Source organism: Cucurbita pepo, chromosome 18 (assembly GCF_057944985.1).
Source record: "Cucurbita pepo subsp. pepo isolate OVF chromosome 18, ASM5794498v1, whole genome shotgun sequence".
Classification (NCBI taxonomy): domain Eukaryota; kingdom Viridiplantae; phylum Streptophyta; class Magnoliopsida; order Cucurbitales; family Cucurbitaceae; genus Cucurbita; species Cucurbita pepo.
Window position 1 is genome coordinate 4078784 of NC_141815.1, and position 12536 is coordinate 4091319.

At 34.1% G+C, this 12536-nt stretch overlaps 2 non-coding genes across 2 annotated transcripts; both read left to right on the forward strand.

Annotated features, from left to right (window-relative positions):
* The first annotated feature begins 2680 nt into the window (after window positions 1–2680).
* TRNAK-CUU (transfer RNA lysine (anticodon CUU)) lies at window positions 2681–2753 on the forward strand. The gene has a single exon. It is a non-coding gene; the product is annotated as a tRNA-Lys (tRNA).
* A 4389-nt stretch (window positions 2754–7142) lies between these two features.
* Window positions 7143–7216, forward strand: TRNAI-UAU (transfer RNA isoleucine (anticodon UAU)). The gene has a single exon. It is a non-coding gene; the product is annotated as a tRNA-Ile (tRNA).
* Window positions 7217–12536: the final 5320 nt, after the last annotated feature.

Consider the following 12536-nt stretch of genomic DNA (forward strand, 5'->3'; position numbering starts at 1 on the left):
CAATTAGTTTTCTCTCTCCTCTGAAACCACGCTCCGACGTTCATTTCTTGTCGTTTTCCCTTTGGTTGTTCGTCACTGACCCTTCTTTGCTTCCCACGGAGTGTTTCTTGTTGTATGCACCTATTATGTGCAGATCTATAAGATTCTAAAATCTGAGACTCAAACCCTCTTTTCCAACCACGAATCACACTGTGAAGGCGTGAGAGCTTACCTCCTATGTATGTGCAGTCATCGGTGATCCCTTTCACAATGTGAGTTGGTTGTTTAGATACTAGATCGATGAGATTATCATTGTCGGAGTGTTCTCGAAAATCACTCACTCTCCCTCTCTCGTTTTCTCTCTGTGTTTTTCCTTTCTACTTTGGAGGTGGGTTCTGTGAAGGTGATAGGATTCTTGTGGGTTCCATGAGATTATTATGTTGATTTTTTATAATAATAATAATAATTATTATGTAATAAGAGTTAAGGTTATAATAATAATAATTAAATAATTGTGAAGGAAATTTTGGGCGAGTCGTTGGAACCGTTAGAACCCAAACCAACCACCCACTCTCCATTTGATTCTCAGGCTGCCTCCTTTCGGTTGCAACAGCATAGAACTTCTCCCCCATTTGACTTCGAGCTCTCCCATAATTGATAGAGAAGATGGTGTAAACCTCGTTTAGAATCTTGTCAGCGCATAGTCAACCCTACACTTTGAGTTGCAACAAAGTATCGTTGCAGTTGGTTGAACGATCAACAACGTCAAGAATCCAATACTATATAGGAACCATCGTCGTCACGAGGTAGGATTCTCCACAGATTTTGTGAAGGAACTCGGCAGAAGTTTGGACCAGAAAATAGAACCCCGAGAGTTCGTCCAAGAATGGTAAGAGGAAGCAATGAACCTACTTTGAACACTCATAACTCCGTCTCTGTTTGGTGTTTAAATTTAAGAAAAATATCATGATGTAGTCGAAACTACGATCTACAACTTTGCTAAAGAAACCAAGTTGATTTGAGTTCAAAATAAAAAAATACAAAAATTTAGAACTTAAAGAAAAATAAACCTAATCGGATCTATGTTATGACTATTAGAAGGAGAGATGAAGTTTTGGTGTGCCACGTGTCAATCGGCAAGAGGAATTATGCATGCTATCAAAAGGAAGACACCCGTCGGATGCTGAGTAGAATGATGCAACAACGTGGCGTGGAGCGACATGTCTCCACCCAGACGAGGACACACCGCCTTCTACAATATCGATCCGACCCACGTAGTTTGACCCAAACTGACCTACCACCCACTAACCAACCCGATTCTTGAAATTCTCTGGTGGATTCTAATTCTGACAAAAAAAATTGGTTAGCATTAAAATCCGCACAGAAATGGAGAAATGACACATGTCCGTGGGTTTCTTCCTTCTTGCTACAAAATTTTCAGAAATCATAAGTATTTCATTCCAATCTATTTTCTTTTCATTTTTGTAACTATTGATTCATAACTCAAAACGATTTGGTTTTTCATCAATATTGAAGATTTCTAATAAAACTAACTCTTGTGAGCCAATAATTACCCTCTTCTTATTACCTTTGTATAAGAAATGATAATTCGTTCGTGATGAGTACCGTGCACGACTCTTGGCATAAAAACTATTATCGATTAGGATTTAGTCTTGCACAAAACCCTCACTATTCCAATTAAATCATATCAATCAAAAGATTAGTAAATTAGAGAGCCGCTTCTAACTCGGTTAACTTTTATAAATTATTATCAAATAGAATCTAGATCTTACATGAAATCTTCTCTGGCATCTCAATGAAGTTAGTAACATGTATTCGAGATAAGATAATTGTCGTCCTTGGTTGAGCATGACTATGTTAAGAGATATTTAACTATCTCCCACGTGCTTTTAGTACTCGGATCATGTTTAGTTTTTTTTTGAAGTGTATGATTGTCCCTAAATTACATAAGGCTCTACCTAACTTTTTTCCTTCTATTGTTACTAGAATAGTGATCAATCATGGGTCCTTCTCCTTCAATGGGATTTTATTCTTAAGGATTGCACTACATTCTTCATTCATTGCTAGATATTGAATTCCTCAAATTTCTTTCGTGTAGTAAAAATGCCCTTCAAAAACTTAACGTACTTGCTTTGTGGTGTTGTTTAGATTATTGTAGAAGGTTTTCATTTGTATGCAATGAGGTATTTTGTTATTAGAAAATTTTCTCGGTAATTTCTTGAACCTTTCTCATGCCTCAATCAACGTCTCATCGTCAAATTATTGAAAAACTACTACTTAATTTATAAAATTGACATTTCTAGTAGGTGGAAAGTATTTGATTAAAAACTTCTCGGCCCATGAGTTAATTGTTCCTAGAGGCAGTCTTTAACCAAGATTTTGTGGCGTCCCTTAATGAGTAGGAAAATAGACTTAATCTGATCCATTCCTGATTGACTCCTTGAAACCTAGACGAGTCACTTACACCTACCTATGATTTTAAGTGTAAATGAGGATCCTCGAAAGGAACCCATGAAATTTCTCAAATGTTGAACATTTGGAGAATCTCTGATTTTAAGTTCAACATGTGCAACTTGCCATTCATGCTTGATTATTATGCATGGATTAAGTTAAGTTCTTTCAACCTCAGGAAATAATTTTATGTAGAATTAAAAATTATTCGTTCAAATTTAGACAAAAAGCCCGTCTAGCTCAGTTGGTAGAGCGCAAGGCTCTTAACCTTGTGGTCGTGGGTTCGAGCCCCACGGTGGGCGTTTTCATTTAGTTTTTCACATTTTAGTAAAAATGTTATTAGTTATTTATTGATTTGGTTATCAACATGACCATTTTATTTTCCAAAGATTACTTTGAAATGTTAAGCATATGTTTTAATCCTTAAACATGTTTAGTTTATGAAAAACAATTTAGAGAATGAATGTCAAATAATACATCATTAAATTAGACATTTTATGAAAATCTTTATGGATACCATCTAAATTGACCTACTACTTCTTAAATCTCAAACATGTAAAATAACAGAAATGTCCCCGGGGCCTTTTAAAGTATTTTAAGGTCTAAACACTCTCCAAATGACGTACTACTTATTAGAAGACTTATTCCTAAGAACATAAAGATTGTTGAGATTTATGCCCTAAAGCCTCGTAATTAATTATTTAGTTTTTAACTATAATTTTATTATTTTATTTGTAATTTAATTGTTATTCATTGTATGAAAATCCAAGATATTAATGTAATCTTGAACAATATGTGATTGACATACAAGAGGATCGTGTTCAAGTAATAACCTAAAGAGTCTATAGTATATGGATAAGGTTGGGTGCCTTATCCTGGTAACACTGTTGATACGGCCCACTTTGTAATTGTTACAAATGGTTTGATCTAGCTGTAATTATGGACAACTCGTGAAGGATCGACTTGCTTGTAATGATTATATCAATGGACATAACTTGTCCTACCATGCATAAGAGTGCAACTCTAGGTCTATAGTGGAGAGACCTATAGTTAAGGAATGAAAATTAATTAATTAATTTTGTATCATAATCTATAGGTCCATATGGTCCCCTTGAATCAAAGGTGATGAGAGAGCTTTGTTCATATATTCTAGTTGACATGTTGGAGGTCAAAAGCTAAATTTAGATAGTTATCTAAACTATTTCCAAATTAAGTATTACAAAATTAAGAAAAATCTTACTACTAAAGCTATGCTAGGAAATAGTTCCTAATTAGCCATGTCCATCATAATGAGATAAATTTTCGAAATTACTCTATAGAAAGAAAAATCTAAATGAAAGCAAATTTGAGTTACTAGATTTTTTGTGGAGACTAGATGACACCACTTGAATAGTTGATATAAGATCTACTATCAAGATTTTCTCTTCAGTACATTTATATATAATTCTTGAAAAATACTTGATGAGGTAGAACAAATTCTACTAGTTGACACTAGAAAATCAATATGGGTGTAGTGGGAAACATTAAGATGTTAAGTAAAAATTGTTAGGTTGAACATGGTGTTTTTAGAAACCACGAGAGAAATTCAATTTCTCAAACTTTATTAGTAAGTAGTCACTAATAGTTCATAGAGTAGGAATTACTTTCAACTATTAAAGTTTATATTTTCAAAATTGTTACGAAAATATGTTCAGATTAAATGAAGTACAATTAGTATATGTTAAAACGTTAACACTTACTATAGTTTCGAAATATTGAGATATTCATGATTAGAGAATCAAGAATAAGAAGACGAACTGTTTTCTCCTAAAGGATGATACTTGTTTTTGGCAGTCAATTTGATTAACATCAAATGGAATAAAATGAAAAGACTAGTAAAAGGTAATTCTCTAAACGTTGGAGTTAATTACTTTACATGTGTGTAGATCTTGCTTTTCAGCCAAGATAATCATTGACTTTTATTGAAGAAGGCTACAAGACAAAAGATATTTTTACTAAAGGCAACTTAGTCTATTTTTTGAAATGTTTAAAATAAATAAATAAAAGAGACTAAAATTGAAATCCATTTATGTAAATCTATCAAGACATTATGATCAGATCATAATGAATAGTACTAAAATTAGTGGATAGAAAGTTGAATTGATTTCCTAACTCTAACCATGATACAATTTTATAAAATGTAATCAAGCATATATACTGAGAAAAATAGGTACGTAATCATGCCTAACTCTAGTTTTTGTTTAATTCTAAATAGAAAAAGATATTTGTATGGCAAATGTAATTTTTTAAAGGATCCTTTGATAAGGTGAGATAGTGTTAATTAAACCGTTCCAAGTGAAGCTGTTGAGCACTATTGGGAGTGAGTCCCACATGCAGTAATTTAGGAATGATCATGGGTTTATAAGCAAGGAATATTATCTCCATTGGTACGAGGCCTTTTGGGAAGCCCAAAGCAAACCCATAAGAGCTTATGCTCAAAGTGGACAATATCATACCATTGTGGAGAGTCGTGATTCCTAACATGGTATTAGAGTCATGCCCTAAACTTATCCATGTCAATAGAATCTTCAAATATCAAACAAAGAATTGTGAGGCTCGAAGGTGTTCAATGAATAAGGGCCCAATGTTTTATACATTCCAAGTGGCGTAATCTGAAACCTGAATCCAAGACTTCTTATGTTCCAAGTGATGTAGTCTGAAGACCTACAGACAAAGATTATGTTCCAAGCGATGGAGTTTTAGGGGTTTCTTGAGTTTCTTAGTTTGAGAACCTTGATCCTCAATTCTTGAGTTGTACCTCGTATTCTTCTTGTCTTAATGGATATTGGGCTTGTGTTAGTCTTTTACTTGGTTCTTGTCCTTAGAGAATTCTCTTAGAATATCTTAAAGTAATTAGAGGTACTTTAGTCATTTAATCACTGAGCCCTATTGTAAAATTTTATGACACTTAGTCATTTGGTTCTTGAACTAAGGCAAACCATGTAGGAGTATTTTGGTCATTTTGCACTATTTCTTGGTTTGGTTACTTATCCTTATTCATTGGCCACAAAACTTTATGTACATCCTTAATATTTCATAAAATGCTTAGTTTGGGCTCTTAACTAATGGTTCTTAGTATTTTTGTTTCATATTCCCATAATCTATACTTAACTCAAACTTCATGCTAAAATTCAAATGATTCGTACAAGTATTTTCTTAAGAAAAGTTCAAGACTGGCTACTTACCTCATCGTCGTTGTTCGGGACCTCCGTTCTCAAGTTTTTAATGGAATCACTAAGAAAAAAAATTAAGGGAGGGTTTCATGCAATTCATCAAACATATCGTGTAGTCTGGAAATAGGGTGTTCATACTTTACCATGATTATATTGATGGCTCTACAATCCACACATATGCGCCAAGTTTCATCTTTCTTTGGCACCAATAAGATTGATACAGAACATGGACTCAAACTTAGTTGTATATACCCCTTTTCCATGAGCTCTTCCACTTGTCATGAATTTTTTTAGTCTCAATTGGATTGACTTTGTAAGCTGGCCTATTAAGTATGATAACCCCACATTCATTCACCGAGAGCTCATGTACTGTCAATCATGTATACAATCACACATACTCAATGGGGTGATGTACGTCTGAGGTTGTTATCATAACTACCACAAAAAAAAAAAATATATATATATACAACAAATCCATACGGGTCTTACCACATATCATATACTACTAAATAGGGTTAGACTGCATACTGGGATGTGGTGAGGCATGTCGTCGAGCTGAGTCTTAGAGACTCTTATACTAATATGTCACGTCCAAATTTCAAGGTTTCAAAAAAAGAATCATACTGAAAAGACAAAAGCCAAAAAAAAAATATAAAATAAAAGACGAAAATGATAAAATTTAAATAAAAAGGACAACAAAAAAAAATTTAATATAAAGTAAAATTTGACTATGGTCCCATTTATTACAAACGGAAAAATTAATCCAGGATATGAATACAAATAGAAATACAAAAGACCCGAAATTTAATGAAAAGATTGACTCTCCAGAATGATCCCCTTTGTGACTCCACAACTCTCAAACGCTCCTCCACCTCAACTGGCAGCCTATAGACACCTGATAAAGAAAGGGGAAAATGGTGAATATATAAATATACACCGTAAGCAATCTACTTATAGGCTCTTACTGTATTGTTGACATAGACAAATTTTACGCTAGGATCTAGGTGTATTGCTCTTGTCGTGTATAGCCTTGGGTAGATAGCTTAGCATACGCGGGGTAACTGGTATCCAATGTAGCTGGCGAACTCTCTCTACCATGTGGGGATAGCATGGTGAGTGATATGCTACTCATCAGGTGGAGCGAACTCTCTCTATATATTATAGTATATAATATAATATAAATATATAATATGTCCAACATTTATATAAAAGAATTTATCTTCATTTTCTTGTTCTTCCTTATTTGACTCCAAAAAAATAATTATTTTTTAAAAAATTTCTTACATTTTTGAAAATGGGGGCGTTACACATACCTCTCATAAAACTCATTCTTGATTAAAATTTAAAGTTTAATTCAATCGAGGTAGAGAATACTCGCTAAATAAGTTATAATTTGTTTAAAAATTATTTGTTTGGAAATAAGAAAAGCTTATAATTATATTTTTTTGATTCAAATATTGATTTAATTAAAACATACAAGGTTTTGCAGCTCAGTTGGTTAGAGCGTTGGTCTTATGAGCCGAAGGTCGAGGGTTCGAGCCCCGCCGAAACCAACCCAACCATGTATAACTGAATCTGAATCAGGTGTTTGAAAATTCAGCAGTGATGGCTAATGGAGAAGAGAGCAATCAGACCATATGCACACCAAGCTTGAAAGAGCTATTAGATGATCCCCCTACATCTAAAGTCAATTTTTGGGAGTTAGTAACTCATTTCAACTCAATGGAGTGATTAGGTTTATTCCCTTATTCTTTGAAGGATTGTGCTAAATCATGGTTGAATACTTTAGCACCGGAAACAATTGATTCATGGAATAGTCTAGCAGAGTCATTCTTGATCAAGTATTTTTTGTTTCTTCTCAACAGTTTGAAAATGAAACACTAAGTGAAGCTTTGGAGAGATTCAAGGAGATTCTTAGAAAGTGTCATCCCGTGGATTACCCATTGTATCCAAATGAAGACTTTCTATAATGGATTGAATATTGCTTACTAAACAAGTTGGATGCTTCCACCAATGAAGATATTTTGTCAAAGACATATAATGAAACTTATGAGATTCTAGAAAAAATAGCATCTAACAATTGTCAATGGGCCGATGTGAGGAGAAATCTAGAAAAGAAAACACGAGGAGTACTTGAAATTGATGTTTTGACCTCTCTCAACGCTTAATTAGCTTCGGTGACTAATATTCTACAAAATCTAGCCTTGGGATAAGGCTCAATCACTAAAGCACCCGTCCAAGCTACTACTAAAATGACCCAAATAGCAACCGAATCTTGTTTATATTGAGAAGAGAAACACACTCTTGATCAATGTCCAAGTAATCCGACTTCAATTTCTTATATGAGGAATCAAGCTAGTCAAGGCAACCAGAAATTCTACCTAAAGAAATTCCAAAATTTTCATGGAAGGGACAAAGTTCCTATAATAAAAAAATTTAATGGAAAGAAAATTACCATCCAAGTTTTGGACTAAAAAATCAAATGGCATATGATCCTCAACAAGCCAACACCAAAGGGAAAGGATTTAGCCAAGCTCAACCGATATGGAGAACATCTCTTGAGAGCCTAATAAAGAAATATATGGTCAAAAATGATGTTGTGATATAGAGTCAGCAAGCATGCTTGCGAAATTTGAAAGTTCAAGTAGATCGATTAGCAACTTACTTATGAAATAGACTTCTTGGAAAGCTGCCAGCAGATACCGAAACACCAAAAAGAGAAGGCAATGAGTAATGTCAAGCAATATAATTGAGAAGTGAGAAAGAAATACTCAGCACGGGAGAAAACTTAAAGAACATAGAGACAGTTACCCCTAGGAAACTACTAAACAGAAGAAGCAGAGCAAAAATGCAAAAAACAGTGCAGTCTCCAAAATGCAAACAACAGTCAACATTGAAGAAGAGAGTAGAACATAAATACCGACACCTCTTTCTCCACAAGGTATAAAAAGAAAGAAAGAGGAAGCCCATTTGAGAAGTTCATGGATATTTTGAAGGAAATTATATAAACATATCACCCGTGGAGGCTTTCAAGCAAATGCCAAATTATGTGAAATTATTGAAGGATGTGCTCACTAATAGAAGAAAGTTTGAATTTGAAAAATTCAAGGTAGTGGCACTAAATGAATAGTGTAGTGCAATATTAAAAAATAAGATCTCACTAAAAGAAAAAGACCCAGGCTCGTTCACCATTCTCGCATCAATTGGAGAAAAGGAGCTAGGTTGAGCATTATGTGACTTGGGGGGCAAGCATCAACTTAATGCCTCTATCCATTTACAAGATGTTAGAGATTGGAGAGGCTAGATCCACTACAGTCATCATTCAACTAGGTGATAGGTCCATCACTTCACCCGAAGGAAAGATCGAAGACATTTTAATTCAAGTTGATAAATTCGTATTTCCAACAAATTTTTTTATTTTAGACTATGAAATGGACCGTGATGTACGGGTTATTTTAGGGAGATCATTTTTAAGATGGGGAGAACACTAGTACATGTCGAAAATGGAACCATAACATTAAAAATGGGTGACAAGAAAGTCAAATTTAATATCATTGACAACAGGAAATATCTAGTAGTAGTAGAAGAATGCTCAACAGTTTATGAATTTATAGAGCAACCAATAGTAGAGGAATGGGATAGTTAGGAATGTGAGCAGAAAGAAAACAACCGCTTGAGTAAATCACAGAACAGTTAACAATTTTTAAATGAATTTAGCAGCACTTTTGAGACACTAGAATTAGAGGTAAGAATAAGTTCACCGATGAAGCATCTATGGAAAAAGCACTGCAGCTAGACTTGAAACCACTACCTCCTAACCTTAAATATCTATATTCAAGTGACAAAGAGACACTACCGATCATCATCTCAGGAACATTATCATGAACCCAAGAGGATATGATCTTAGAAGCGGGTTAAGAAGCATAAGGGGGCGATAGGGTGGACATTGGTAGATATAAAAAGAATTAGTCTTGCATAAGATTCAATTGGAGGAAGGAAAATTTAAACCAATTAAGTAACAAAGACGATTAAATCCAATGATGGAGAAAGTTGTTAGAAAAAAAATTATCACATGGCTAGATGCTGGAATACTATATCCAATTGCAAACGCATTAAGGTCAATTCTATTCAATGTGTTCCTAAGGAAGGAGGATAACAACAATGACAAATGAGAACAATGAGTTGACCTCCACTACAATGGAGCGTTTGTATGGATTATAGACGACTGAACAAAGCGACACGTAATGACCATTTTTCCTTACCATTCATTGATAAAATGTTTGATTGACTTACTTGAAGTCACATTATTGCTTTTTTTATGATTATTCGGGATACAATAAAATTAAAATTAGTCAAGAAGATCGAAAGAAGACAACATTTACATATCCTATAGAATTTTTGCACTTAGACGGATGCCCTATAGACTATGTAATGCTCTAACAACATTTCAACGATGTATGATGACAATCTTTACTTGATTCCTTCACCAAACTTGTGGGTAGTGTTATTTAGAAGTAGAATCAAGTTTGAAAGTAAATGGTAAACTATGAATTTTGATGAAAATCTAAGAAAATTATGAGGCACACTAATGCTTGATTCTTAATTCTTAAGCTAAATGAAAGCTCTTATTTTAGACTTTATAAGGAGCTATAATGACTTTAAAACCTCTAAAATTGTCTTAAATTTGTGACTCAACTTTCTAGATTTTTGGCTCAAAATATTTTTTAGATTTTCCAACGGTTGAATTTGATGAATTTATGTTCTCTAGAACAAACTTAAATTTGGTAAAGATTCTGGATGAAAAGATATCGTTGATTTTTTACAAGTAGGCACGGTAGCATATATGATTTTCTTGTTCAATGGCATTATCGTAATTTTCTTGAACTTCAATGGTATTTTGGTAATTTACCATTTTTTTTTAAATATTTTATTATTATTCTTCTAAAACTCTAAAAAAAATTAAAATTAAAATTAAAATTTCTTACCCCATGTTTGTCATTTTTTCCTCAGTCACCACTTTAAAATTCCCTCTCTAAAGAAAATAAAAAATCTAGAATATTTCTTAAAAACTAGAAAAATGAAAATTGTTTGGTCCTTATCTAATTCACTTGATTAGGTCATCAAAACCTTCTTAAGCCCTATGGTCCTTTCTTTGGATCTCATAGGGTTGGTAAGGGTATCTCAACTAATCTGAGGTATTATACTAATCCAAAAAACTATTAAGTCACACGTCACTAAAAACAATACTAGAGTGGAAAGGGAAGTGGAAGCTCTGCAGACATTGTACCAGCTGTTATTGGCCTACAAGCTACCTTTATTTTTCTTCAAGATTGCTATGGGGGTTTTCTAGGTCCCTATGATGGTTTGGCAGTCTTGACAGACATTCAAATCTCAAGGATTCTCATTTCTAACTCCCTAAATTTGGTGGAGTCAGGTGCACTAGGAGTCTCACCCTCTGATCATCTCTCATGATTCTATTACACTTGGACACTACTAGAGGCGTTCCATCCAAGGTCACAACTTAGCAACACTGACGCACGCACTCTAGTCTTAAACTATTTCTACTACTTATCCTCTATAAGGAGAATCACACATTCAATCACCTAGAGCTAATATACTATCAATCATGTATACAATCACACATATAATCACCTGGAGCTAATGTATAGTCAATCATGTATACAATCACACATACTCAATGGGGCGATATCATCCCTTAAGCTCCCAGAGCGTAGATACACAAATTTTCATTCGCTTTTCAACGTCTGAGGTTGTTATCATAACTACCACGAAAAAAAACATACAACAAGTTCATACAGGTTTTACAGCATATCATGTAGTACTAAATAGAGTTAGCCTATATACTGGGATGTGGTGAGCCATGTTGTCGAGCTGAGTCTTAGAGGTGTACGACTCTATATCATAAGAAAGCCTATAGAATCTAATACCCGACTACTCTTATTCTAATATGTCACAATCCAAATTTCAAGGTTTCAAAATAAGGATCATACTAAAAAGATGAAAGCAAAAAAAAAAAATTGTAAAATAAAATACGAAAATTCAATAAAATTTAAATAAAAATAAGGACAAAAAAAAAAAAAAATATATATATATATATAAAATAAAATTTGACTAGAATAGGTTGTTGTCCAATTTATTACAAACGGACAAATTAATTCAGGATATGAATATAAATTGAAATACAAAAGACCAGAGATACAATAAAGAGTTGATGCTCCAGAATGATCCCCTTTGTGACCGCACAGCTCTCAAACGCTCCTCCACCTCAACTGGCAGCCTATAAACACCTGACAAAGAAAGGAAAAAAGGGTGAATGTATGAATATACACCATAAGCAATCTACTTATAAGCTCTTATTGTAATGTTGACATAGCAAGGAGACCACAAATTTTACTCTAGGATCTAGATGTATTGCTCTTGTTGTGCATAGCCTTGGGTAGATAACTTAGAATACGCAAGGTAACTGGTAACCAATTTAGCAGGCGAGCTCTCTCTATCATGTGGAGATAGCATGGTGAGTGCTATCATTCTCATCATCCATGGGAGGTTGCTAGCAAATCCATCCAACAGGCCATGTAGTCGTTAGAGGTCAGGAGCTCTACCTCCTGTATGTGCTAGTTCCATAGACTTCCAACATGATCAATGTCTTCCCACAGGATGGATCCACCATGTGGGGTAATTACTGATTATCTGCATGATCAATGCCCTCCTATAGGGCGAATCCACTATGTCGGATAATCCAACAAACTATCATGTTACACGTCCTTCCAACCTCATGTCTAGCAGAATAGGGACTTGGAAGCTCTACAGACATTATATTTGCTACTATCGGCATACAAGCTACCTTGGAAA